The sequence below is a fragment of the Camelus bactrianus genome, chromosome 15 (genome assembly GCF_048773025.1).
Source record: "Camelus bactrianus isolate YW-2024 breed Bactrian camel chromosome 15, ASM4877302v1, whole genome shotgun sequence".
Lineage (NCBI taxonomy): Eukaryota > Metazoa > Chordata > Mammalia > Artiodactyla > Camelidae > Camelus > Camelus bactrianus.
Window position 1 is genome coordinate 60,153,333 of NC_133553.1, and position 26,061 is coordinate 60,179,393.

The 26,061-nt window shown below is 46.5% G+C and overlaps 1 long non-coding RNA gene and 1 other non-coding gene across 4 annotated transcripts in view; one reads left to right on the forward strand and one right to left on the reverse strand.

The window, feature by feature from the left end:
- LOC123619371 (uncharacterized) overlaps positions 1-25,130 on the forward strand; it is a 35,781-nt gene extending 10,651 nt beyond the window's left edge. For 2 of the 3 annotated variants that reach the window (XR_012498985.1, XR_012498984.1), the window contains 6 exons: positions 1,735-1,823; positions 12,151-12,213; positions 12,651-12,819; positions 18,000-18,149; positions 21,706-21,886; positions 23,627-25,130. This is a non-coding gene — a long non-coding RNA (uncharacterized LOC123619371). The remainder of the gene's footprint in view (positions 1-1,734; positions 1,824-12,150; positions 12,214-12,650; positions 12,820-17,999; positions 18,150-21,705; positions 21,887-23,626) is intronic. The other variant, XR_006727952.2, reaches the window with a different exon arrangement.
- Positions 328-434, reverse strand: LOC123619382 (U6 spliceosomal RNA). Its single transcript, XR_006727973.1, has one exon. It is a non-coding gene; the product is annotated as a U6 spliceosomal RNA (small nuclear RNA).
- Positions 25,131-26,061: the final 931 nt, after the last annotated feature.

Genomic DNA, 26,061 nt, shown 5'->3' on the forward strand with positions numbered 1-26,061 from the left:
AATGCCCTCCCTCCCTCAGTCCACCCAGACGGGCCAGGATCCTGGGGAACAGGCAGAGTGCTCCCTGCAGCTGCTGGCTTAGTGTCTGGTCCCTCCGCTCTGCTTCCTGAGGCCTGACCCCTGTTCCATTTTCAGTGGTATCTCTAATACTTAGCATACGACTTGGCATGGTAGACACTCAATAAATATTTGATGAAAGAATGAATGGATGAGGATGTAGGAGAGGAAAGACTCTCCCTGTACCCTCCTAGGTTCAATAGCTGTGAAATAAACTTACAACAGGCAGATTAACAGGAGGAAAGATACACACATTCATTGATTTTTTTTTTAAATATGGAACGCTTCACAAATGTGCGTGCCATCCTTGCGCAGGGGCCATGCTAATTTTCTCTGTGTGGTTCCAGTTTTAGTATATGTGCTGCTGAAGTGAGCACGGCATTCACTGATTTTTAACATTACGTGGATGGGGACATCACAGGGAAAAAAGTGAATATCCAGAAAGGAGAGGAGATTTGAGAGCTTATATACCCTCTTGTAGGGGAGGGGCAGTTTAGGGGGAAGACAAACAGGCCCTTTGAAGAACAGACGGGTCACGTGATAATTTGTGACAAAGTTTGCCTGGGTGTGGGGTGAACTTCCAGTGTCCACTCCTGTGACAAGAGTCAGTCTTCCCTCGCTGGTGAAACTCCCGGTGGGGGGATTCATGATAATTGAGTTCCTTGTGGTGCATCTGTCTTTAGGCAGATGAGGGGATTTTGGAAAAAGTCTCTCCCTGCATTTGCTGTGTTTAAAAGTGCCTTCAGTTCAAAGTAATCAAAATAGCAAAGCAGCGTATTTTGGGGTGTCCTGAGCTCCTTCAGGAATTTCACTTCAAGGACTTCTGATAGTTCTTCTCCTTGGGTGAAACCAGCTTTTCTGGGATGACTTCTAAGCCAAGCCAGCTTGTTAGGTGGAAGGGATGATGTTCTCAAGAGCTGGGAGGGGTGGCCCTCCTCAACCTGGCTGCCAGGTGCAATCACAGAAGCCCAGGCTCACCCAGGGACTCGGGAGCAACTGGCATGGGACCTGCTTCAGTGTCCAGAACTGGGCATTAGCCCTGATTTTTGCACATTAATCATTTTCATTGAGTATCTCCCAGGATTGAATCTTCTCAAGCTGACAGTGAAGTGCCCCAAATTCCAATAATGGTTCTCACAGAGTTCAGACCCCAGTGGAAGATGGATGAGGCTAGGCAGAGGTTAAAAAGCCAATTCCATTCCTGAGTGTGTGTTTCTGTGTGTCTAGACACAAGTGAAAAAAAAAAAGTCTCTCATTGCAACTTGATACTTTAAGCGATTCATGAAATGAGTTAATATTCACTAACATGTGCCAGGCAGAGTAAATGTGAAAGCCAGGGGCAAAGGCAGAGGATGAGGATGGGGATGAGGGTGACGGTGAGGGTGAGGCTGGCTGCAGAGCTGATCCCAGGTCACGGACTGGCCTTAGGGAGCCAGGGTCCAGGAGTCTTGTTAGTAAGTCAGTGAGCCAGTCAGACAGGCCCCATTCAAACCCCTGGCCTGGGGAAGGGGGCAGGTGGAGAGGGAGCAGCAGCTCCTTCTGTGATGGTGGAACTAAAATATCCGCTACAAAATTGCAGGAGAAGGTGGGGGTGGGGCTCCTGGTATGAAGAAGGCTGAGTTCATGAGTTTTTTGTTTTTGTTTTTGTTTTTGTTTTTTTGCCTGCTGCACCTTTAGCCTGGTTCTTTTGAAAGACGGATGTGTACCCATCCGCAAACACATCGACCATGCCCATCTTTGAAGGATGGTAGAAAATCGTGGAGGAGGTGAGTGGGCAGCGCTTGGAGCCTAGTTGGAGCCTGAGAAGGCGAGGATCTTCTTGGGACACACAGTTCTGGGACGGGGGAAGAAGATTATCACCTTCATCAAATGAGACTTGTAAACCCTGGATCTTAATTTCGTTTCCCAGGAAGAGGTCTGATTGTTCAAAGGATAATGGAAGTGAGGCTAAGGGTGTACTGATTCTGAGCTGGGCCCTAAAGTTCCTTTGTGACACTCAGACTGTCACACAGGCTGCAAAACCCACCAGGCAAAGGGTGGTCTTTGGCCACTGACAGCAGAGTGAACTGGGCTGCGTGCTCAGAACTTGTCCCAGGACCCATCCCAGATCTGCCTGATCTCCAGCTACTGGGCTCTCTCGGGATTGAGCCAGGGACTCCAGATTTTAAATATGTTTCCCAAGTGACCCCAAGGTGCCTAAAGACTGGGGCCCTTGTAAAGTAGGTGGATGGGGGTGGAGGAGGCCAGCGGCTCCCAAGCCTGTCGGCTTGAGAATGGACCTGGAGCTTTAAGAGACAGCCTCCGCCCCTGGTTGATGTGAGGTGGGCCCAGGAATCAGTATTCTCATCCCATTCCTCAGATGATTATGATCATCAGCCAGATTAGGTATCCTTGGAGGGACCTAACTGGGAAGAAACTTTCCTGATCTGTTACTTGACTCTGGAAATCTCCCCACAGCATCTCTTCAGTGAGACTGCGACCTTCCGCACAGACCCCAGCGCAGGCTGAGGGCGTGGAGATGCTGGGGTCATCATGTTGTTACCCCTGCCCTAGGCTGATTGGGATATAATTGGCATATAACATTGTAGAAGTTTCAGGCCTCCCACATTTTAATACTAACTTAATGCAAAACGATTAAATTCAGAGTGTTAGCTAACACTTCTATCATGTCTCAGATTTAGTATTTCTTTTTTTGTGGTGAGAACATTTAAGATCTACTCTCTCAGCAACTTTCAAGTGCACAGTATGGCATTATTAACTGTAATCACCATCCTGCACAATAGATTCCTCAGGACTTACTCATCTTCCAACTGGAAGTTTGTTCCCTTTCATCAACATCTCCTTGTTTTCTTCTGTCCACTGCCCCCAGCATTCTACTTTTAGTTTCTATGCACTTGGCTTTTTTAGATTCCACATATATAAGTGGTGACATCCAGTATTTGTCTTTCTGTCTGACATCTCACTTAGCATAATGCCCTCAAGGTCCATCCATGTTGTTGCAAATGGCAGGATTTCCTTCTTTCTTGTGCTGTGTAATATTCTATTGTATATCTGTACACCACATCTTCTTTATTCATCTGTTGATGGGCGCTCAGATTATTTCCATATCTTGGCTGTTGTGAATAATGCTACAATGAACATGGGAGTGCAACTGTTTCTTCAAGATTCTATTTTCATTTTCTTTGGATACCCGGAAGTGGGATTGTTGCATCATATGGTAGTTTTATTTTTAATTTTTTTGAGAAAACTCCATACTATTTTCCATAGTGGCTGCACCAATTTACATTCCCACCAACAAGCGCACCAGTGTTCCCTTTTCTCCACATCCTTGCCAACACTTGTTATTCTCATCTTTTTGGTGATAGCAGTTCTAACAGGTGTAAGGTGAGTGGAACCATTGTTTTGAAATATTTTTGGATTGATAAAAACCCCAAACATAGCCTCAAAGTTAGCAGAGTATTTGAATCCCAAAAGCAAGGACTTCCCCAAGGAGAATCACCTTTTTCATATGCTTTTGGCCTCAGGAGAGGGCATCTGACCACCATTCTGCCCCCTGCAATTCAGAACAGCTGACGTGAAAAGCCAGCTATAATAGAGTTCTAACACACACACAGCACACGTGTCTACATCGGCGAGGCTCTGCTTTCTGGTACCATCAGCCATGGAGGCCGCATTTTGCCAGTGGGTGAACTTTAAGACAACCTGGCCTCAGGCCTCAGCCATCACCTAAGGCAACCTTCCTCTTACAAAAAGCCTCTCTATTTTATCCCAAAACAACACTGCGTGTAATTTACATTCTAATTAATATCAAAATGGACAGGGGGTCCACAAGAGGAAAACTATTTTCATAATAAGATGTCATTTGCCTTTTTCATTCTCATTTTCTCATGAACGTATGAAGCTATGTGCTTTGGGAAAACTCAGTCTGATATCACAACAGAGTGAGCTCAGAAGCAGATATGAGACTCCATCTGTCTTTTATTAAGCTAAACATTTAAAAAAAATTGCAGGAATGTAAAGTCGTGCCACCCTTCTCACTAACACTTTTTATTTTGGAAAATAAGTTATTTTAAAAAAACATGTTAGCAGAGTGCATTTATTATTGTAATTTTAAGTAAATAAATACAGTAAAAATTAGAGTTTGATTTCTACTATGGTAAATAGAAAGCTCTTTGAGGTCCTCAATAATGTTGAGTATAAAGGAATCTGGAGAGCAAGAAGTTTGAGAACCTCTGCCTTATTTCTTAACCAAACTGTAGATTGCTCCTTGGGCTTCACCCAAAGTTTTCAAGTGTCTAAGCTCCCCTTCTACACCAACGGTTGGACTCCACTTTGGTGACAGTGTGTCTCTCAAACAGCTGCCTCAAAGCTCCCTACAGCCCTGAGCGTCCCTCCTCCTGGTCTCCCCTCCCGCCTTCCAGGGTGAGAAAGCCATCCTTTGACCCTCAGCAAACTTAGGATGGGGACAAGGGACTCACGTGCAGTTGGGGGAGCAAGGGAATGAAAACACAGTCATTGACCTCAAGGGATTTCTGATTTTGTGGGCGATACGGACAGGTAAGCAGTTGCCCAGAAGATACCTGTCATTGCTGTTTGCCAGTAACACCCCAAGAGGAAAGCAGGTATTGAGCCAACCCTCCCGCCTCTTTCCCTCCCGCCTCTTTCCCTCCCGCAGCCCCAGGTTCGCGAGATCCCCGGCCCCGCGCGCCCCCTGGTGGTCGTGCCTCGTCTGCGCAGCATTTTCCCTCCGCAGCTGCAGGACGCGCACTAGGGTTAGACCTCTAGTCTGGTGGCGGCCGCTCTGGGGCCCCATCACTGAGGATCTACCTCGGTCCTCCGCGGCCTTCTGTCTGTAACTCTGGGCACGTTTACCCCTTGGTGACTAATTCCAGCCCGCTTCTGCCTCTTTCCCAGCCCTTTCTGAGTGCTAGGCATCTTGTGGCTTCCTGCCCCCCACCAATGCCATTTGTAGGTGACAGAGAGTATATGCCACTGTAGAAATGTTATGTGGTGCGGATTGGATCCAAGTCCAAGGAGTGCGATGCCAAAGTTTCACTTCTTACTGATATGCCTCACAGCAAATTATCTGATGTCTAAAGCAGCTCTGGATATCGGCGATTGTGGGACATTCTTTGTTGGGGGATTCCTTCAGGAGGGGGAAAGGGAGTCTGGACCTTCTGAATCTCATCGGCTTTGGGTGGATTCTTTGCTACGCGAAGTACATGATCGTACTTTCCGCATTCTAAGGTGGGCATCGGTACTCCAACACCTTCACCAGCCCTTAGAGGGCTTTTTTTCAGGGGCATAGGGACCCTCCTATTGTAAACAGGACTTCAGTGAGCTACTGTAAAATCCCCCAACACCTCAAAGTGAGTGTGCAGATGAACGCTTTGACCCTGGCTTGCTCAATACAAAATGAAACCCTAAAATCCAGGAATGAAACACCCAGGTGTCTTTCTTTTAATCAAACCCTAGAAATTCAGGATGAGAATATCCTCAAACTGAATAGTATTGGAGGTTGAAAGGGAGTTTCAGAGGCAGAAAGGTACCCTTGGGGACCTGCCTAAGGGCTCTCCTGCTGTTCTGACCCACAGTCCATTAGCAGGAACCTCATTGCCCCATAAGCAGACTCAACCATCTTACCTAGTGGTTTCCATGGTAACCATCAAAGACTGATCCCCTTTTCCTTCCTACAGATGTTTCTTTCCCCCCTCCCCCCCAATAGTCACTGTCAGACATGCCCTAGAACTGGAGTCTATTGAAATACTATTTGCAAAGATATTGTTTTCCCCTTTCCATCCATGTTTTAGGAAAGTAGAAACCGTTTCATTAATGTCCACTAAAATGCCCTTTAAAAATAAACCAGTAATGTCAGGTACATGGGGTTTATTTTATTATATTATTCTTATTACTTTTGTCTAATAATTTTAAATTTAAAAACTTTAAAAATTTGTTTCTAAAAAAATTTCAAACGAAGAAGAAAGAAACATTCCAAACGTTCTTCTTTCAACATTTCTGGGGAAAATCTGGTCTTTGTGGAGAATAAGAGGTTATGAAATAAATACCGTTTTCTACAAAAGGAACTCAGAGGTTGTAAAACCTCAGTCCTTATTAAGGGCATGGAAGATGGCATAGCTGAAGACTTCAGCTTTGAAGCACAAGAAGAATATAAATAAACCTTTAAAGGATAATAAAATATAGATATTTAGGGGATTTTTTTTTCTATTTTTTTAATTAAAATTTTTTTCTTAGTTTTTTTTTCCTTAGGGGATATTTTTAAAAATCAATTAATCACACGGTCCTTCCTCAGTCCTCTTCCCATCTTTTCCCCAGCAGTCTTCTTACCCTTCACAGCCTTTCAAACTTCCTCTCCGAGAAACCCAGCCAGCGTGATCACCTACTGCTTTTGTCCCAGACAAGGGTTGGGTAAACTATGGTCCTTGGGCCAGTTCTGGCCCAGGGCTTGCTTTTGTCTGGCTAGTCAGCTAAGAATGTTTTTTACATTATTCAAGGGCTGTAAAACAAGCAAACACACGAAGCAGAGCATGGACAGAGACTGGATGTCCACCCTCTGGCCGTGTCTGATCAGTGGACCATCTCTGCCGCCGGCTGCTGGAGTCCTGGTGAAAGGTGGCTTTTCTTCCATCCAGGCAGCAATGACAAGAGGTAGAGCCGAAGTTGCCATGCCGACAGGGAATTCAGTTCTTAAAATAGACGACTGTGCTCAGGCATTTTCGGGGTGGGTGGGTTTGGAGGGAGGGGGTTAGGGAGAGGGGTGGGGAGAGATGATCAACGAATGAGTCAGACCCAACTGGTGACAGCTGTTCCATCCTCCCTCTGGTAAGACGGCGGGGAGGAGCCTCTCTAAAACGAGGTCTGAAAGAGACATTTTCCTTTCAAAGGGTAGGGATGGCTCTGTTTCCTCACACGGTTTTCCTGCCTGGCAGAAGGAAATTCCCCTCACCGCCTCTCCAGCGTCCCCTGCCCCCCGCAGCCTCCTCCCTGCGGAGAACAGAAGTAGGAACACGCCCATCTCACAAAGCCTGCCCCGTCCCGCGATTTCGAGGGCCTGGGTGTGCGGGGCGCCAGCCTGGCCGGGGATGGGAGGAGCCGCTGTCGCGCGCGGCGGCCTCGGGGCTGCCTCCGTGCGAGGCGTGAGTCTTGCCATCAACTTCGTCATCAAAATCATCGTCATGGAACCAAAACTAGAGTGTATCACTAAAAGTGTGTCTTTTATCCGGATAGAACAAGTAGCCAGCAGTCGTTCTTTGAGAATCTCCTGTCACCCCTTTGCGGTGCCCTCAATGCTTCAAAAGGTGAACTAAGTCATTTTTTTTTTAAATTTTGGTAAAATATATATAACATAAACTTTACCATTTAAGCTGTATTTTAACCAGCAACTCAGTGACATTAAATACATTCACATTATTTTGGCGCTATCACCACCATTCACCTTCAGAGCTGCTTCATTACCCCAGATTCTGAAAGTCTACAGGAAACTGTGGGTTCGGTACCTGTCCCCCCCAGCCCCTGGCAACCACTACTCTACTTTTCTGTCTCTATGAGTTTGGCTGTTCTAGGAACCTTGTATAATTGGAATCGTACATTATTTGTTCTTTTGCGTCCAGCTTATTTCCTATCTTTAAGGTTCATCCATGTTGAAGCGTGTGTCAGAATTCCATTCCTTTTTAAGGCTGAATAATATTCTATTGTATGTATGTACACATTTTCTTTAATCCATTCAACCATCAATGGACATTTGGTTTGTTTCCACCTTTTGGCTACTGTGAGTAATGTTGCCATGAACTTTGGTGTACAGGGAGCTGTTCGAGTTCCTGATTTCAATTCTTTTGTCGGCCAAGTTCATTTTCAGAAAGAAACTAAGCCGATTGAGATTCCCACCCAGGGTGCACAAGATGCTACAGCAGCATGTTCCTATCTTTTCCATCTCACCCATTCAGGATCCATCTCTTATGAAGCCAGCAGCCCCTGGTCCCCTGTCCTCCTCCCTCCCTCCTCCAGGCTCCAGCCCACCTGCTCTTACCACTCATTACCATGAGATCAAGGCCCTGGGGACCTCTGGTCTCAGGTCCTTCATCAAGGGGTGGAGAACTTTAAGATTGATAGTTAGTTCCTTCCTATTTTTCACAGTTCAGCATCAACAAAGTAAAACTCTCTAGGTTTAATGCCAGTTGTATCTTTTAGCATCCTTTCAATGTTTTTGTGCTAAAGGCCTCATTTCCCACCAGGAGCAGGATGGGAAGGACTCGGTGGATAGGAGCTTTTTGGTTGGGAATGGGGTCATGGACTCAGTTGGCTCACCTGGGCTGAAAGGAAGGAATTTTATTTCATGGCTGGGCAAGATGTTCTTTTTTTTTTTTTCCTGGAGGTGCTCTACTTGATGCTGATCAAAAGAAAGTGGGGCTGTGGATAAAGCTCACACCTAGGGAGGAAGACAGAGCTGAGAGAATAGCAGAATGTGGTGCTAGAGTCCTGATCCTGCAATGCCTGACGTTTACTCTACTCCAGTTACCTGATAATAAGCTAATGAATTGCCTTGTATTTTAAATCTGTTTTGGTAGGGCTTTCAGACCCTCAGGACCAAAAACTTCCTTTGTTTCTTTACCTCAAGAACAGTGGGAAGTCATTATAAGGTGTAAGCAGGGAGAATCCGGGAAAGGGTGACATGATCAGATCTGCATAATATGATCACCCTGAAATCTGGTTGTAGGGTAGAAATGGGTTAGTGGGGAGCTGGAGTGGTTATGGTTAGAGTGGTGATGCTGGACTGTTCTGGTGAGAGGTTATGGAGAAGGAGAGAGGGGAGCAGATCCGGGAGATTTTAAGGAAGTTAGGTAAGTTTGGCAGAAGTTAGTAAGTTTTCTATATGAAATCACTTTGATACCAACCCCCCACCCCCAAACACACCAAACACACCCAGACACATAGATTCCAATGCCAATGGTTATCCAAAGCCCCCACCCCATTCCTACTAATTTTGGGGAGCAGGGGAGAAGTTTTCATTTCTCGGGGATGTTTCTGCCTCTTAGTCTCCCAAGTCTTAGAGTGGTTTCGTTGTTCTGCCAAGTCATGGCTGGTATGAAACTCAATTCTTCATTGGTTTCCATAAAAACGGCCCCTCACTTAGACAGTTGGGCATTTGTGAAACTTGTTCCGAAGCAGCCTGGCCACAGGCCACAGCCAGATCAACCCAGTGTCTTCAGGAGGACGAGAGGTTTAAGAGACACTGATTGATTGAGGCCTCCTTTGCGTAGGAAAGACTTAAAATGATTTCATGAAGGAAACATGCGTTGGGCATTTCCTGCGTGTGTTATGCAGTGGCCTGTGGCGCTGGGGCAAACAAAGATGAAATCAGCCCTCCGTCCTCAAGGGTCCCACTGTGGAGGGGAAGACCCACACACTGCTGACTGCTGAGCAGTGGACCAAAGCCACTGAGTCTGTGCTGTTAACTGAGTACAGACTACGGGTTCCCAGAAGGAAGGGATTCTTTTGGGGTAGGAAGGTGGGTTGAGTGATTAGAGGACACGACACTATTGTGGGCATTTGAGGCACAGTGAGAGGTGAGGAAGTGCCTGGCCCCCTCCGAGAGTGGAGAGTGGGGAGTGGTCAGCAGAGGAAGTGTGCCCAGAGCTGGGACAGAGGGGCGGGAGCAGGCTGGGCAGGTCTTGCCATGCGGTGCCCAGGAGACGTGCTGCTTTTCTGGAGGTGATGGTTGGGCACCCATCAAGTGTGTTAACTTGATTCCTTATGTCCATTCCTCCTTCCATCCACGCCAGGGAAGAGCAGAGGGCGGGATGGGTGAAAATCTTTAGAGTGCTTGCTTCCCTTAATCAGCCCAAGGCTACCGACCTTCTGGCTCCTTGGAGTCTAAGAGAGAAGAAAAGAGTGGCTTAAAACTGAGAAAATACTTGCGTGAAGGATTAAAAAGCGGCTTCCAGTACAACACTCATTTGGAGGTGGAATGAATAAATGAGATAAAATTCTAAATAAATATCTTGCATGGTACTAATTGCGTTTTAAATGCTGCCACCGGAGAACAGATAAAACGATGCTGTATTTCATTAGTGGCTCCCTTAATTCTATGGTATTTGCCAGCAAGCCCTATTAAAGCACTCTGTAATTAAAGGCCAGTTCTGGGTCCTGTAATTTAGAGCATTATCAAAATATGGCAAGTGACTGGAGGTAAGGAAATGGAAACAAACACCACTTTCATAAGGTCTGTGTAGATCACAGAGTGTGAATTTTAAAAGCTCAGCCTTTGTACCGCCCCTGCCAGAGGGGTCTTGTCCACATCAGTGTTTTCCATTTGATGGGCAATCAGTTACATTTTTATTATCCCACAGGAGTGTATGTGGAGAAGTAAATTGGTTCTTTTATTGAAACAATTTTTTTATTGTGATATAATTCTCAAAATGTAAAATTACTACCTTAAAGTGTACAATCCAGTGGTTTTTAGCATAGTCATAGGTTTGTAAAACCATCTCCAGGACTTTGAAAAATTTTTTTATTTATATTTTTGGTGGGCGGGGGGAGGTAATTAGGTCTTTTTAAATTTATTTACTTTTGGAGGAGGTACTAGGGATTGAACCCAGGACCTTATGTTTGCTAAGCATGCACTCTACCACTTGAGCTACACCCTCCCCCTTAACTCTAGGATATTTTTATCACCTCCAGAAGAAACCCCATACCTGTTGGCAGTCAGTCCTCATTCCCACCCGTCCAGCCCCTGGCAACCACTAATCTACTTTCTGCCTCTATAGATTTGCCTGTTCTGGGCATTGCGTGTAGATGGAATCAGAAGTAAGCTTTTGTGACTGGCTTTTCTTAGAATATTTTCAAGGTTCGTCTGTGTTGTAGTATGTATCAGGACTTCAATCCTGTGTATGGCTAAATAACATTCTGTTGCTTGGATATTGCACTTTGGGTTATCCATTCATCTGCTGATGAACATTTGGGTTGTTTCTACTTTTTAACTGTAATGAACAATGCTGCAGTGAACATTCATGTACAAGTTTTTGTGTGAACCTGTGTTTCCAATTCTCTCAGGCCTGTACCTCAGAGTGGAATTGCTCGGTCATATGGTAAATCTATGTTTAACCTTTTGAGGAGCTGCCTGGCTGTTTTTCCACAGCAGCGGCACCATTTTATATTCCCGAAAGCAGTGTATGAGTTTTCCGATTTCCCCACGTCCTCCCACTTGTTATCATCTGTTGGCTGTTAGTACAGCCCTCCTAAAGGAGAGAAGAGGTACCTCTCTGTGGTTTATCCATCCTGTCACCATGAAGATAGCCATCCTTTGCCCCTGCTCCTGGTGGTGAAACACATAGATTCTCTCTGCGTTACCCCAGCAGGAGAGCCTCTGTGGTCCTGCTTCTCCTGTTCCCTCCATTGGGAACTGGCCCGGAGACACCTCCTGACCCACGACACTGAGGCAGAGGGGCAGCGGGAGCCAAGTGGATGGAATCCCAATCCTGGTCCTGCCACTTCTTAGCTATGTGACCCCGGGCAAGTCACCAAACCTTCCTACACCTCATCTCTAAGATGGTAATCATGTAAGGGTGCTGCTGGCTTTCAAGAACTCTAAGAAACAGCTCTCTCACATCTCACCATCTCTGAAATCAGGACGTGTCTTAACCTGCATGTTGGCCAGGCTGCACCCGGGATACACATGTCACTGCCTAGACATCACAGCTTACCGCCGGGCTTTCGGCGCCAGGGAGAAAACCCCAGAGACAGCAGCAGAGCGTCCTTGTAGCGATGCTGGGTGACCTGCGTCAGCGGCGCTCTGGGTTCACTGGAGAACCCAGAACCCAGAAGAATGTGGGGAAAACGCAGGCCACCATGACTCTGAGTCCCGGGGTGATGGGAAGCGGGACTGCAGATGTGAGGAAGCTGGAGGATACCCTAACCAATTTATTACTCATATTTTCCTTTTTGTCTGTGCACAGGAGTGACGTATGGCAAACATCTTTAAAGCAATCGAAGAGAACCCTGTCAATAAGTACAAAATAAAAACTGTAAGTACTAAGAAACTCTTGTGTCAATTAATTGGCTTTTTTTTTTCTTTTTTAGGGGAGCATAAAGTTACAACATGGGTTATAATCACTGATGAGATACAAGTACCTACTTCCCACGGTAAGAAGCTGTGGAGCAGACCAGATGGGACAATGTGAATGAAACACTTACAACAGGGCTTGGCCGGGAGTGGTGCTGTTACCAACAATGATGTTAAGAGTGTTATGGGTGGGGAGGGGATAGCTCAGTGGTGCGGTTCCAGCCTAGCATGCTTGAGGTCCTGGGTTCAATCCCTATGTACCTCCATTAAAAATAAATAAACAAACTTAATTATCTCCCCCACCAAAATAATAGTAGTAATAATAAATAAAAGGGATGAAGAGAACTTGTTTTTTAGAGTGTTATGGGTACCAGTGTATCTAGTTGGTTTATCTTAGGATGTGTGTAATGATTACTCAGCTTTCTACAAGTGACCCCCTCTTCTGAATGACCCCCTTCACTGAATGACTAATCCTGGAGGAGGGAAAAGCCATAATTAATGCTTATTTCTTTTATAGATCTCAGAAAAAAAATCAATAAAATCAGCTGGCCTGAAGAATACAACATTTAAAAAATGTTAGGCAATGACTCTAATGGAAGAGGCTTACTGTGTACCATTTGCAAGGCTGAGAAGTGACCCAGAGATGTTGGCTTCCTCCTCAGGGTTGCCCATCTGGCACCGTCCAGGTCAGTGGTGCCCAGCAGCTGATTTCTGGGCCCTCAGGGGTGCACGCGGTTCAGCGTCTCTCTCTGTGAAGCCCGCTAACTCTGGTCCCACGTTGTGTGAATCTCTTCCCAACGCCCGGTCAGTGACTTCACGTCAGTAGCTTGAAACTGGCTGATGCCTGAGTATTGACATGACGGGAACTGGCAAACACCATGTATCAGGACTTTTGGGAAAGCTAATTTGCTAGCATATCACTGCGTCAAACATCCTGAGTTCTGGGGGTGGAGGTGCTATCTGTAAACTCAGACCCAAACCACAAGTCGAGGGCCGCTCACTGGGTCAGCAAGGATGTTTGCGCCTTTGAGGAGTTTCAGCACCACAGGCATTTGCCCCACTTCCCTGGATACATATTCTTGCAACATTGTCCATTTCCTTGGGACCATCTTTAAGGTATGGGTGACCCGCTAGAAAGTTCATCTGGCTCCTGTTTGTGGAAGGAAAGTCAAAATAGAGTCAGCATTGCTAAGAGGGTTCTCTAATCGGAGCATGGGAGCCACTGAGGAGGTATGCCTTACGCACGCCTCAGCCTGGATGGAATCTGAACTTTGAATGCTTATTGTCTTAACACAGGCATCTGGAACATCTGCCCAATGCTCCAGAAACTCCAGATACTTATCGGACCCTTACCCTAAAATAACCCATGACAACCTGTCCCCTAAGGACAAAGATCTTCTAGTTCTTCATCACCACGGTCAGTCCTAGTTCTTGCCAGACAGCCTAACCTGTGGCTTTTACCTCTGTAAGCCCCTGACTCTCTCTCTTCCTGGAACACGCTTTCGGTTTTACCCGAAGCTGTGTCTCCTGAATTGCAATTCCTAAGACCCCTAGATAAGCTCTTGTCTAATCCTCAGCCTTCTGCGTTTCTTGGTTGACGTGTTTCAGCTGCAAAACATCTTCCAGACACTGGACAAGCCTCTCCTGGTTTCCACGTGGCTGGAGTTAGGCTGAGAGTTCAGGCTTCTGAAGACTGAGTCGGGACTCAGAGTGGAACAGAAAGAAAGGCCCAAGGAAAGGAGACAATAAGGCTTATTTGACAACTGGGAAGAGGATGGAGACGGGCTTCCTCTTAATTCCTCAGTGTAGGTGGACTCAGGGAAATTATTAGTGTGGTTGGAGGCACCGATCTCCTGCCCTGCTCCGACTCCCCAAAGGGAATTCTGTAACTGCCAGCTGTTTCTCTACCCCTTCTCTCAACTCCCCTCAGGAGGCTTAGAATATGCAGTAACAAAGACCAAGGAAGAGAAGCATGGTGAGAGGAGAAAAGAAAGCCAGGTTGCCTGGGGCCTGGGGCAGGTGGGGTCAGCGAGGAAGGGAGCACGAGGAGGGGGAGCTGGAGAGGAGGGAATTAGATGGGGGGAAGGAAAGGGAATCTGACTATGATTTGATTATTTTTTGAATAGGTGATACATGCCCAAGGTACACGATCACAAAAATCTCCCTCACCCCCTGCCTTTGGCTCCAGCACCTCATTATTTTCCCTGGACGTTAACCCCTCTTATCAGTTCTTTGCATATCCTTCCAGAAATTCTCCAGGAGAGAAGTTCTCAAACTCCCGGGCGGATGAGAATCACCTGGAGGGAGTGTGAAAACAAAGGCTGCTGACAGCCGCCCAGTTACTTTTCTGATTCAGAGGCTCTGAGTGGGGCCTGAGAACTTACATTTCTAACAGGTTTCCAGGTGATGTTGTGCTGCTGGTCTAGGGAATCTCATGCTGAGAACCCCTGTTTTGTTCTGGGGGGATTCATAGGAACTCTATCTTTTTTTCTGGAGTACTTTGAGTATCTGTTCCTGGCAGTGGAAATGTCCCTAAGATACCATTGGTGCAGCACAATTCCTGCCTGGGCACCTTCTCTATGCTGGTTTCCTCGCCTGGAATACTCTCATCTCTGACCTTCATTTACCCAAGTCCCAGTTCAATGTCTGCTTCCTCCAGGCAGTCTCTCTTGGTTCTTCCCCTGCATGGAAGAAATCTGCTCCTTTAAACTCCCATAGCAGTGTTTGTCCGTATCCCTCTAAGGGCACCTGTTATTTTATTTATTAGAACAGGATGTTAAATGGGACTCCTTCTGCTTTGGCTTTTACAAGTTTTGTTAAAGAGATATCAGACCTTATAGTGAGTTTGAGAGATCATTAAATGCAGAATTTAGATTTCAAGACCTTTGGACTTTCCCTGGTTACCTTGGGGCTATAAAATGGTTAATAGGACTTTTGGGGACTTGCTGGGAGAGGGCTGTGCTGGAAACCTGGAGACAGGAAGATGAGATCAAATGGGATGTCACTTCCTTCAAGCCCAGAGAGATGGGGCTTCAGTGGCTGCTTGAGAGCTTGTATGGGCTCTTGGCAGTTGGGAGCCTCTCAGGACCAGGGCCAGATTCCTGCCTGCCTGAGAGAGCTGAAAGCAGCCTGGGGCCAGGCAGAGACAGGAAAGGAACTGCCCTCCATCCAGGGCAGAGCAAGGGGAGTGTCGCTAAGGAGACATCTTAAAACCCACGCAATATGGCCAGGATGGTAGGGGGCTGCTGAAAGGAAGGGAGAGGTGACCCTCCAGATTCTACGATCTGCAGTGATGGAATACTGGCAACTGAGGGTAAGCCCCTGGTTTGGGGGGCACCTCTGAGGACCACCCAGAGTGCCCACAAGCACCAGAGTTACCTTTACCCACCACCCTTTGGAGGACCCAGCGTCTGGAGACAAGGGCATCTTCTTGGATTCTGCCCTTTCACTCTGTGGGCAGGGACCCTGTCAGCTTGCTGGTGGGAAAGGGGAGGGGGAAGGAGAAAAAGCCCCTGACCTCCCTTCTCAGGCAGCCAGGGAGATGGAAGAAAATGTAAGGCCAAATCAAGTTCAGAGTTTTGATTATATTGGACTGGACATTCTAATCACAGGTGATATGGTTGTGCCTTAAAGGGGTAGCGACTGTAATGCTGCCAATTCCCTGGAGTGGCAGGACAGTCCGTCCCTGCTGGAGTTTCCATCTGGGACTGGCAAAGTTGTCCTCTTGATTGTTTATGCATTGTGATTGTTTAAAATAACACACACACACACACACACACACACGCACACTACACAATCTTTTTACCACTTTGCTATAAACTTCTTGATTCATGGCTTATAACACCTTCATGACCCTTTGGCGCCTAGGCACACACTAGGCACACAAGGGGTGTCTGCCCACTTAAACTCCGTTATTCTTTTATTCAACATTTTCTGGAGAACCCATGCTTAGCACTAGTGACAGAGCAGGAAATGAAATGATGGTGCCTCTTGTCTTTCGGGATCTTGCCGCCTGCGGGGGTGGTTTAAGAGAAGCCTATGTACAGCTCACGCCCCTCCAGGGCAGCTCCAGGGGGAGCAAGTGCAAATCCCCGAGGGGACCAGGCAGGTTCACGCACCTGGGCAGGTATAAGACAATAGGGGCCTCGGCAGCTTCGGTGGGACAGGACACCCACCGCGCCCCTCAGAAGGCTGCAGCTGTCCTTTATTGCCTTCTGAGGATCCAAGCTCATTTGTTCAAAAGGAGTAAGAAATCTGGGTTTTTATGTGACATGTCCCCAAAGAAACACATCTGTGGGCCAGTTCAGTGCAAAGGTTGCTGGCTGGGGCCCCAGTGTCGTGGGCACTCTCCTGGTTTTCTCCTGCAGGAAGAGGGGCTCCCAGTAATAGAGGACCAAATGCTGCTTCTTTAGGGATTAATAAGTCAAGGTTTGGAGAAGCTTTACACAAAGAACTTAACTTTATTAAAATACTCCTTTGGCCCAAAGAATAAATATTTTAAAAATCCCCACCCTAAGTGCTTAATCTGCTAAAATGTGCAGCAAATAAAATGAATGCTTTAAGAAGAGTTTGCTTCCTGTTTCAGAAGAGGCCCCACGGCTCTACTGTCTGATTACAGAGGAGTGTCCTTTCCTGCCAGGGGTATGACCAGAAGCCACAAACAGACCAGGCCACCGTTTGAGAGGAACTAGTCAGCAAGCTGCATTAACTGCAATTTCATTACCTTGAAAAGGATTCCATTAGTTGGAGACTTAGTGACAGCTTCTGGGGCTGATTCCTCCTTCTGGGTGCCATCCTGTGCACCCTGCCCTGGGATCACAGGGTCCAGCAGCCAGGCTGGAAGTGGAGCTGAGGAAGTTCTGGGAGACAGTGCATAACAAGGCAGGCAGCCCAGGAGAGACAGCTAGCTGGGACGCCTGCTGTCCGAGTTCTGTGTCCTGCCCTGGGGACAGACCCGGGGTAACACTATACAAGTGTGATGTGTGACTCCTTCTGGTACAAATACAGTCACATTTCTTATTTTTTACCATTAATAACTCCCATATACCTTTATTAGCAGGAGACCTATTCATTTACCTGTTGAGCCGTCCCTTTAAACTTTCAAGAATCCTATATCCTTAGTTCAAAGATGTCAGTGTTATGTCTCAAACCAGGTCACCAGGGCTGTTGTTTCACTTTTCACCACAAGGTGGCACTGTTGAAGCCTGGTTTTGCGCCGGCCAGCACACACTTGCTCTGTACTTTGGTGATGCCCTTGCCTGTATAGGTCCTTGCCAGCCCTCAGGACTGCCACATGCCAGGTTTTAAGGTGGAAATACTTTTAATTAGTACACATGTGTATTCCCAAAGCCTGACCCTGTGCCAGGATGAGGACTGCCTTTATGTACTGGTATGGAGGTCACCATCCCAGACTCCCCATAGCCTCCTGCAAACTTTCCCTTTGTGGCCCTGGGGGTCCTTTCCTGCTATCAGTCTGGTCGATGACATCCCAGAGTTTTTGTAAATTGAAATCTCACTGAGCTTGAGGTAAAGGATTCTCAGTTGCTTCCCTCCTTTAAGACTCTGACATGGCTCTGAAACGGTGTCCCTCCCTTTTCAGAAATCCACATGACAAGGGGTCTTAGCGAAGGACTTCCTTGCTAAACAAGTGAAAAGTCCTGTTATTCCTTTTAATTGTCAAAGATAGGGGTCTTCTACCCAGGGAAGGGGAGCTGTTGGCAAAAAAATTATTTTAACTCAAGGGGGCAAGGGTTTCTCTCGTAACAAAAAGGCTGATCCAACATGACTCTTCTGACTACACAGAGGGGAAGTCAGTAACTTCTTAAAAATTGATTCAGACCTTGCCTCGCTCTGCTCCCTATTCTAGGTTGCTGAAGATAAGAAGAGACTGAGACTCAAGGGAAATAAATGAATTGCCCAAGAGCACACAGGGAGTGGGAGAGGAGCCACGAGGAGACTGAAGTCCAGGCACTTTCCACTTCCTTTCCCGAGAGGTTCTGTAGAAGGAAGAAGGAAGGTAACCAGAAGTCAGGGTGGTCAGGAAAGGCTTAAGAAGAGATCAAGTCTTGGCCTGAGCACAGAACTAGGGAATTGGGATTCTCCCAGGAGATGGAGTGGGGCATCCCTGCATGGACCACATTTAAGAGGCAGGAACAGACCAGACAGCTGGAGAGGGTCCCCAAGGAAGCACCTCGTACTGGAGCAGCCCTAGAGGAGCCAGAGGCTGTTGTGGCCAATCGCTACATCCATTCTACCCTAGTCCTTAGTTCAAGGCTTCCTGGAATAATGCTTACTTGTCTCAGTCTCCCTTTCAGCTCTGTTTTCGTGTGGCTTGGTTTTGGCCAATGAAATATAAACAGAAAACTTTTGTAGAAACTTCTGGGGAACCCACTTAAAATAGAGTAAGTTCCCCTGTAACCCTTCTTCCTCCCTTCCTACATCCTGATGTCTGGGAGATGTATGTGATGGCTGGTCCTCTAGCCATCATCTGAGACCATGAGTCCAAAGGCCACACTTTAGAAATGATGTGGTGGTGAACCTGTAGCCTCTGCAGCTATCTGGGGCTGCTGTACCATGCCTGGACTGCCAATCTGTGACCTTCATTTAGGAGAAACTTCTGTCTTGTTTGCATCGTGGCTATTTGGGGTTTTCTGACACATGCAGCTGAACTGCCTGCCTAGATTACTGAGAAATCCCCGAATACCTGGCCAAGGAGTCTGGACTTCATCCTGTGGGTCAATGGGAAGCAAGAGAGTGACAGGACAAAAGCCGTGTTTTAGTAACAGTCATTTGGCCACGAGGCACAGCATCCATGGTGTGAAGAAAGTGAGGGCTGTGGACCAGCTAGATGACTGTTATTGTAACTTGGCTGCTGGGAGGGTGAGCGAATGGAGGCTGTGTCTAACCTAGTTTCTCAGCTGGTCGCTCTGAGATATCAGGCCGGCCACCAAAAATTTTGATCCCATAAGGTCTTCATAGCTTTCCAGAGGGGCAGCAAAACTGTGGGACTGACAGGTCCTGACACAGCCCTCATGGGCTGAGACAAGGCAGTGGTTAAGAGCAGAGTTTTGGCATCAGATCTACCTGGCCTTCAAATTCTGGCCTCTCTTTTGGTAGCTGTTTGATTTAGGGCAAGTTATTTAATCATTCCTGACTTCGGTTTTCTGATCTATGAAATAAGGATTAAGATATCTATTTCACAGGATTGAGAGCTAAGACATGTGAAAAGCTGAGCATGGTCTCTGAGCTGGCCTGATTCACAGCTGAAATGGCCATTGTTATGTGTCTTATTTGGGTCTCAGGTTTCCTGATTTTTTTTTTTTTTTTAATGGAGCTACTGGGGCTTGAACCGAGGACCTTGTGCATGCTAAGCATGCGCTCTACCCCTGAGCTATACCCACCCCCCTCCATCCTGATACTTTTATCAACGGGACCTATTTTTTTAAAACATTTTTTTATTGAGTTATAGTCATTTTACAATGTTGTGTCAAATTCCAATGTAGAGCACAATTTTTCAGTTATACATGAACATACGTCTATTCATTGTCACATTTTCTTTGCTGTGAGCTACAAGATCTTGTATATATTTCCCTGTGCTATACAGTATAATCTTGTTTATCTATTCTACATTTTGAAATCCCAGTCTGTCCCTTCCCACCCTCTTCCCCCTTAGCAACCACAAGTTTGTATTCTATGTCTATGAGTCTGTTTCTGTTTTGTATTTATGTTCTCTTTTTTTTTTTTTTTTTAGATTCCACATATGAGCGACCTTATGGTATTTTTCTTTCTCTTTCTGGCTTACTTCACTTAGAATGACATTCTCCAGGAACATCCATGTTGCTGCAAATGGTGTTATGTTGTCAGTTTTGATGGCTGAATAGTATTCCATTGTATAACTATACCACATCTTCTTTATCCAGTCATCTGTTAATGGACATTTAGGCTGTTTCCATGTCTTGGCTATTGTATACAGTGCTGCTATGAACATTGGGGTGCAGGTGTCTTTTTGAACTAGGGTTCCTTCTGGATATATGCCCAGAAGCGGGACTACTGGGTCATATGGTAAGTCTATTCCTAGTCTTTTGAGGAATCTCCACACTGCTTTCCACAGTGGCTGCACCAAACTGCATTCCCACCAGCAGTGTAGGAGAAAGGGACCTATTTTAATTTGATAACTACAGAATATATTTTGGCTTGAAACTTTTGGATGAATTGGACACTTTGGATAGGCCACCAACCTGTTTTATATTCTTCTTTTAAATGATTAAATCATACAAAAAAAAACCTTTTTATTTTCCAACTGTATTCAGGGACGACCTTGTGTGGTACTTGACAGAGCAAGTTAAATTGTTTGTGTCTGATTTTTAGCTCTTGTGCCTTTGGGCAGCACAACACGACAGCTCTGGGAAGGATGCACGGTCCACTCTCCCACCTCTGAACACTTACATAAACCCACCCAGCTTCCCTCTCTTACTTCTCTCTCCACAGAGGACCTCCCCTGCTGCTTTGCTGAGAAAATAGACGTCAGTAGGAAGGAACTGTCTTAACTTCCATCTCCCAAATCTCAAGTCTCCTGTGCCCAGACCCCCCACATCCAAGTCCCCTTGCCTGAGTGGAGCGGTGTCCCTCCAGTCACCAAGGCCAGGCCCCCCCAGCTGGGCTCGAGACCCCCTTTGATCCTGGTGACAAATTACATAGGGATACAGATTCACTTTTGCAGATCATGCCTTCCAGGGAAGACTGTTTGCATCCCAGAGTCCACAGCAGAAACTGTCAGCCTCCCTCTGGCAGGACAGGGTTTATGAAGGAAGCTGATCATTACCATGTCAGGGCTGTGCACTTGGGCGAGGTCAGAAATAGGCATCCCTGTAGCCTGCTGGGCTCCTCAACGTCAGAGGCTGTTGGGAAGGAGGAAGGGAAAATGCAAGCATGGGGAGCAAGCAGGAGGAAGCTGCTCTATCCAGGTGCATTGTTTGGATCCCGGACCCCTCCTCCTAGCAGCTGTGGCTACTGGGTGTCCTGGGAGAACCTTCAAAAGGCAAAGACAGAGCAGGGTATAGTTCAAGTGGTCGAGCACATGCTTAGCATGCAGGAGACCCTGGGTTCAATCCCCAGTACCCTCTCCAAAAATAAATAAACCTATTTACCCCCCCACCAAAATAAAATAATTAAGCAACACAATAATAAATAAAACATAAAGCTATTAAAATTTTTTCTTAAAAAAAAGGCAAAGACAGAGCCAGTTTGTGGTAATTCGGGAAATTTGGACATGCTTATAAGGCAAAAGACATTATAGGTGACAGCAATGCCATGTCTGTCCTCATCTCCAGGAAGTGCACTGTAACCCAGATTGGCAGCGGCTGTGACACCCTTTGACCAGGGCTGACTGCTCCTGGGTCCCAGGCTCTGCCACTTTCATGGTCCCCTCCCATCATAAAAACTGTTATATTTTATTACAGTTGGTATAAACATGATCATTTTAATATTATGTATTAAAACATTTTGTCCAACTTAAAAGTTTACTTTTTTTCTCCTAATTTAAAAAAGAAATTAAATTTCTCTTCTGGTCGTAGGTGCTGGGGGAGCCTGAGGCTTCCGTGCAGACACAGCCGGGTCTGAGAACCACCCCACGTGCAACCCGTCTCACAAATGGCACAGACACAGCGTCAGGAAACCCTGGTCACAAAGATCTGAATCTCTTAAAGGAGTAGACCCAAGTTCCTGAGAAACACGCGCTTTGCCAGGAAGCACGAGGTGGGTCAGAAAAAGATGCAGGCCCGCAACTCCAAGGTCACGGCCCTTGTGAAGCCCAAGGGCAGAACGGAAACTCAGATCTCCTCCAGGGCTGCACATTTTACAGGCAAGGTGGGGGCCTGGCAGAGAAGTCCTTCAAATAACTAGTTGGACTCACCCCAGTGTGGAAAAGAGAGTGTTCTGTGCAATGTCCAGGCATCGAAGCTGTGGTGTCTCAGCCCAGCTGTAACCGCTGTTAGTGAGTGAGGAATGGGGAGGGACCCTAAAATGCTCTCGACTGTCAGCACACTCTTTAATATTAAGCCTCTGTAACCTTGAGTGGGTTCATCCTTTTTAAAAAAATGTAAGCAGTCGGTGTAGGTTAGGTTATGCTATGGTAACGAATGATGCCCAGACCTCAGTGCTCAAAACAGCAAACATTTCTTTTACGTTCATTCCACCTGCCCATCTGGGGGTGGCTGGGGCTCTCCTCCGTAGTCCTCATTCAGGGACCCAAGTTGATGGAGCAGCTGCTGTGTGGACTGGTGACAACAGTCGTGGCAGGAAGGAGGAAAACGTGGCCAACTGTGGATCGGTTCATAGAGTCGGCCGCCTGAAAGCCACCCAAGTCACTTTCACCCGCTGTGGCTTCCCAAAAGGCCTCCCTGCGAGGGTGGGGAGGCGCAGCTCCGCCGTGCCTCCAGCAGGGGGAGAATGAGACCGTGGGTTCCAGCCTTAGCGATCACTACAATGCTGTTAATCCTGTGGATTTGTTTTTTCATTGAATTCACATAAAACCTGTAATGGTAACTACTAGCTCCTTTTTAGGGTTGAGGAAACAGCCTGGGTCCTTGCCATCCCTGGGGACAAGAAATGCATCTCCCTGCCAAGCCGCAGGTGACATCTTGTAGCATCCAAGAAGCTGCCAACTCCCGGGGCGGGTGGGGGGGGGACAGGTTTCCCTGCTTCCAGGTGAGACTCACCAGCACTGGCCCTGCCTGCTGCTCTGAGAGGCAGGGGTTGAGGGGTTGGGGTTACAATAGGTTATAATAGGGCCGAGGTCTCCAAGGGAGGGAAGAGAGGGCTTCTCCTGATAAGCTTCTTGGGGCGTGAGGTCTTTGAAGAGTGAAAGGAATGTGGCCTTGCACTTTGTACACCCAGCCGGTGTGTGGCACCGTCATGTGTGGCACTCTTCATGGGACTTTTGTGGACGTGGTTGGGAAATGTAGATAATGATGTTGCACCAGGTCCAGAATATAAGCTAGGTGAAAAAAGCAGGCTACAAAAAGTACGACTAGACTGCAGTTTTAAAAGTGAGAGTGTGTATGTGTAAAGCAAGTATGAATCTCAGCCTGCAAACTATATGAATGAGAAATATTTAAGTCCTTTATTTCCTTTTAATCAACTTAATTTTGCCTCCAAGCCCTCACTCGTCCTGGTGGGAATTTGCCCTCAGTGACTGTCAGGTCTCCCTGTCACCACAGTTGTGCTGGGGTCCCTGGTCCATAGCAGCAATACGCCAGTATGCTCCTGTGATTTTTGACCGTATATAAGCACAGGTCCCAGTGCAGCCTTCCCCCCCTCCATTTGGTCCCTTTGGGCTTTATTGCCTGGCCTGGGTGCAGGAATCTTGGAGAGCCTGGAGACTCGCTTCCTCAGACCCACCCTCTGAAGCATCATCTCTGAGGTCTTGCCGCCTCCCTCCTCACATTGCTGCCTCTCCTTTCTCCCTTCATCCCTAACTCTCTCTGCCGCCTCAAGACCTCTCCCCTTCCTGCCTTCTTCAGGACACATAATCTCTTCAGTGAGTCTAAGTTTTTCAAAAGAAAGAAGTATTTTAGTGCTGCAACAATACTTGAATAAAGAGATGGTCAGCAACATGGGGATTACATGATTTGAAAACTATCCTACAATGAACTTCTAGAAATGCTGAGCTTTAAGAAGAAAAACAAAGAAAGAAACCTTCAGGTACCAAGTTCTACAGCCAAGACTTCACCATCCTTCAGGATGCAAGAAGCAATGGTGAGTAAAGAAACAGATAAACCAGTGGGTAAATCTAATAATAACAATATTATTATTAATAATAATAAACTAATTTAAGATATGTAGGAGTGAGATAGAACTAAAACACTAGACAACAGTAATATATAAAATGGGAGGGTAATGATCTGATTTAATGTATTAATGTCATTGAATTGTTAAGGAGGAGAATAAACACACTGATTCACTTTATATTTCATAATATCAAATATGCATGTTCAAAATTTAGGGTATTAGTAAAATAATGAAAATTGAGCAAACATCTTCCATGCAGGAAGGAGATTCAACAAAGCGGATTTCCATCTGAAAGAGAGATGGAGGGAAAATACAGAGACTAATATATGAGTTGATTCAGGAAAAAAACACCTGCCACATATATGACAGACAGGAATTACCCCCCAGGGCTACAGTGATCATTTAGAGAGTGAGGGTCCAGGTGAGTTTATCTTTTTCTCATGCTTGTGATGTGCAGCCTCCAGAAAGACCCCCAGTGTCCCCCACCTCCTGGCACTCACACCTGTGCAGTCCTCTCCCACAATGCAGTGGGGCTACTGTGCGACCAACAGAAAGCAGCAGAGGTGATGGTACAGCACGTCGGGCTGAGGTTATGAAAGTTCGCAGCTTTCTTCTTGGGCTTTTTCTCCAGTTCTCACCATTTGCTCTCGGGGGAAGCTTGTCATGAGTAGCCCTACTGAGAGGCCCACCCCTTGGCCTCCTGCCAACAGCCACTGTGAGTGACCTTGGAAATGGGTCCTTCAGCCTCAGTCAAGTCCTCAGGTTCCGGCAGCCCTGGCCACCTCCCTGGAGTCCCTGAGTCGGGATCACCTGGCCAAGCTGTTCCTGGTAACTGTACAAGTGTTTGTTGGTTTAAGCTGCTTAGGTTTTGGAGATAATTTCTTACGTGGCAATAGATAACTAATACGATACTTTTGGTGCAATTTTCAAATAGTATGTAATGTACATAAATGCCCTTATAACCAGAAAAAAACAAGTTTTTAAAGATCACTTAACTAAACCCTTCATTGAGTGTGATAAAGGACAACCTGTTTGGTCATCTTGTTACCATCGGGGCCTGGCACACCTGGACCAACTGACATTGGTCACTTCTCCTGCACAAAGACGCCAGCTACACTGGGGGCCTGAACAGAGCTGCCCTTAATTTTGGTTTTGCCAGGAACCCTGGCCTTGAAAAACATCCATAAAAGGAAATGATTCTTTTCGTGTGCTCCAGGTCTTATAAATATAGCTAAAAATCAGTTAATTTCCTTAGGAAGCTGGGCAATTTTTATACTTGGTTAGCTGATTTATATGTTGTATAAATTAACATTTGATTTCAATATATTATTTATGTTGTGCTCACAAAGGAGTTTCTAAAGTTGGGAATGTACATTTTTCTTGTGAAGGCCAGCAGATTTAGAAGGAGGTCTGGCATGGTGGAAAGAATGCTGGAACAGCTCTGTGGCTCTGGGACAAGTCACTTTGCCTCTCTGGGCCTCCATTTCCTCATATGTAAAATGACAAGGTGGCAGTGTGTTAATCTCACATGACTGAATATCTGTTAATCGATAGTCCTGCTTTAACTTGCCATGGGATTTTGGCTCTTCAATAACAAGCTAGCCTAAGCGCCCCTCATGAGGGACCCTGCTCCATCCAGGCTGGGAGACCCTAGCCACAGGTGGGCTGTTCACATTTAACTGAAGTTAACTCGATGTAAATTTTAGTTTCTCAGTTGCAGTAGCTGTATTTCAAGTACTCGACAGCCACAGGTGGCTAGTGGCCAATGTGTTGGACAGCACAGGGTTAGACTCTTGCATGTTCTACTGGACAGCACCGCTCTGGGATCTTGCGTCTCAGTGTGGTCCATGATCCAGCATTAGCATCACCTGGGGGCCCTAAAAATGCAGTCCCTACTCAGATCTGCCTGAATCAGGATCTGCATCGTGACAAGATCCCCAAGTGCCACCTGCACGTGTGATTTGAGAAGCACGCATTCCCCACGGGGATGGGGAAGCGTGTTGAAGAACAGAGTGGTGCTTAGTCATGTGGCCTCTGTATAGACTCCGGGAACTCCTAGGCTGGCTCTCTTAGCAGTTCTGTAACCTTATCTACCCAGCGTAGGAAACCCTGAGGCTATAATAAGATAAAGCAACGATCAC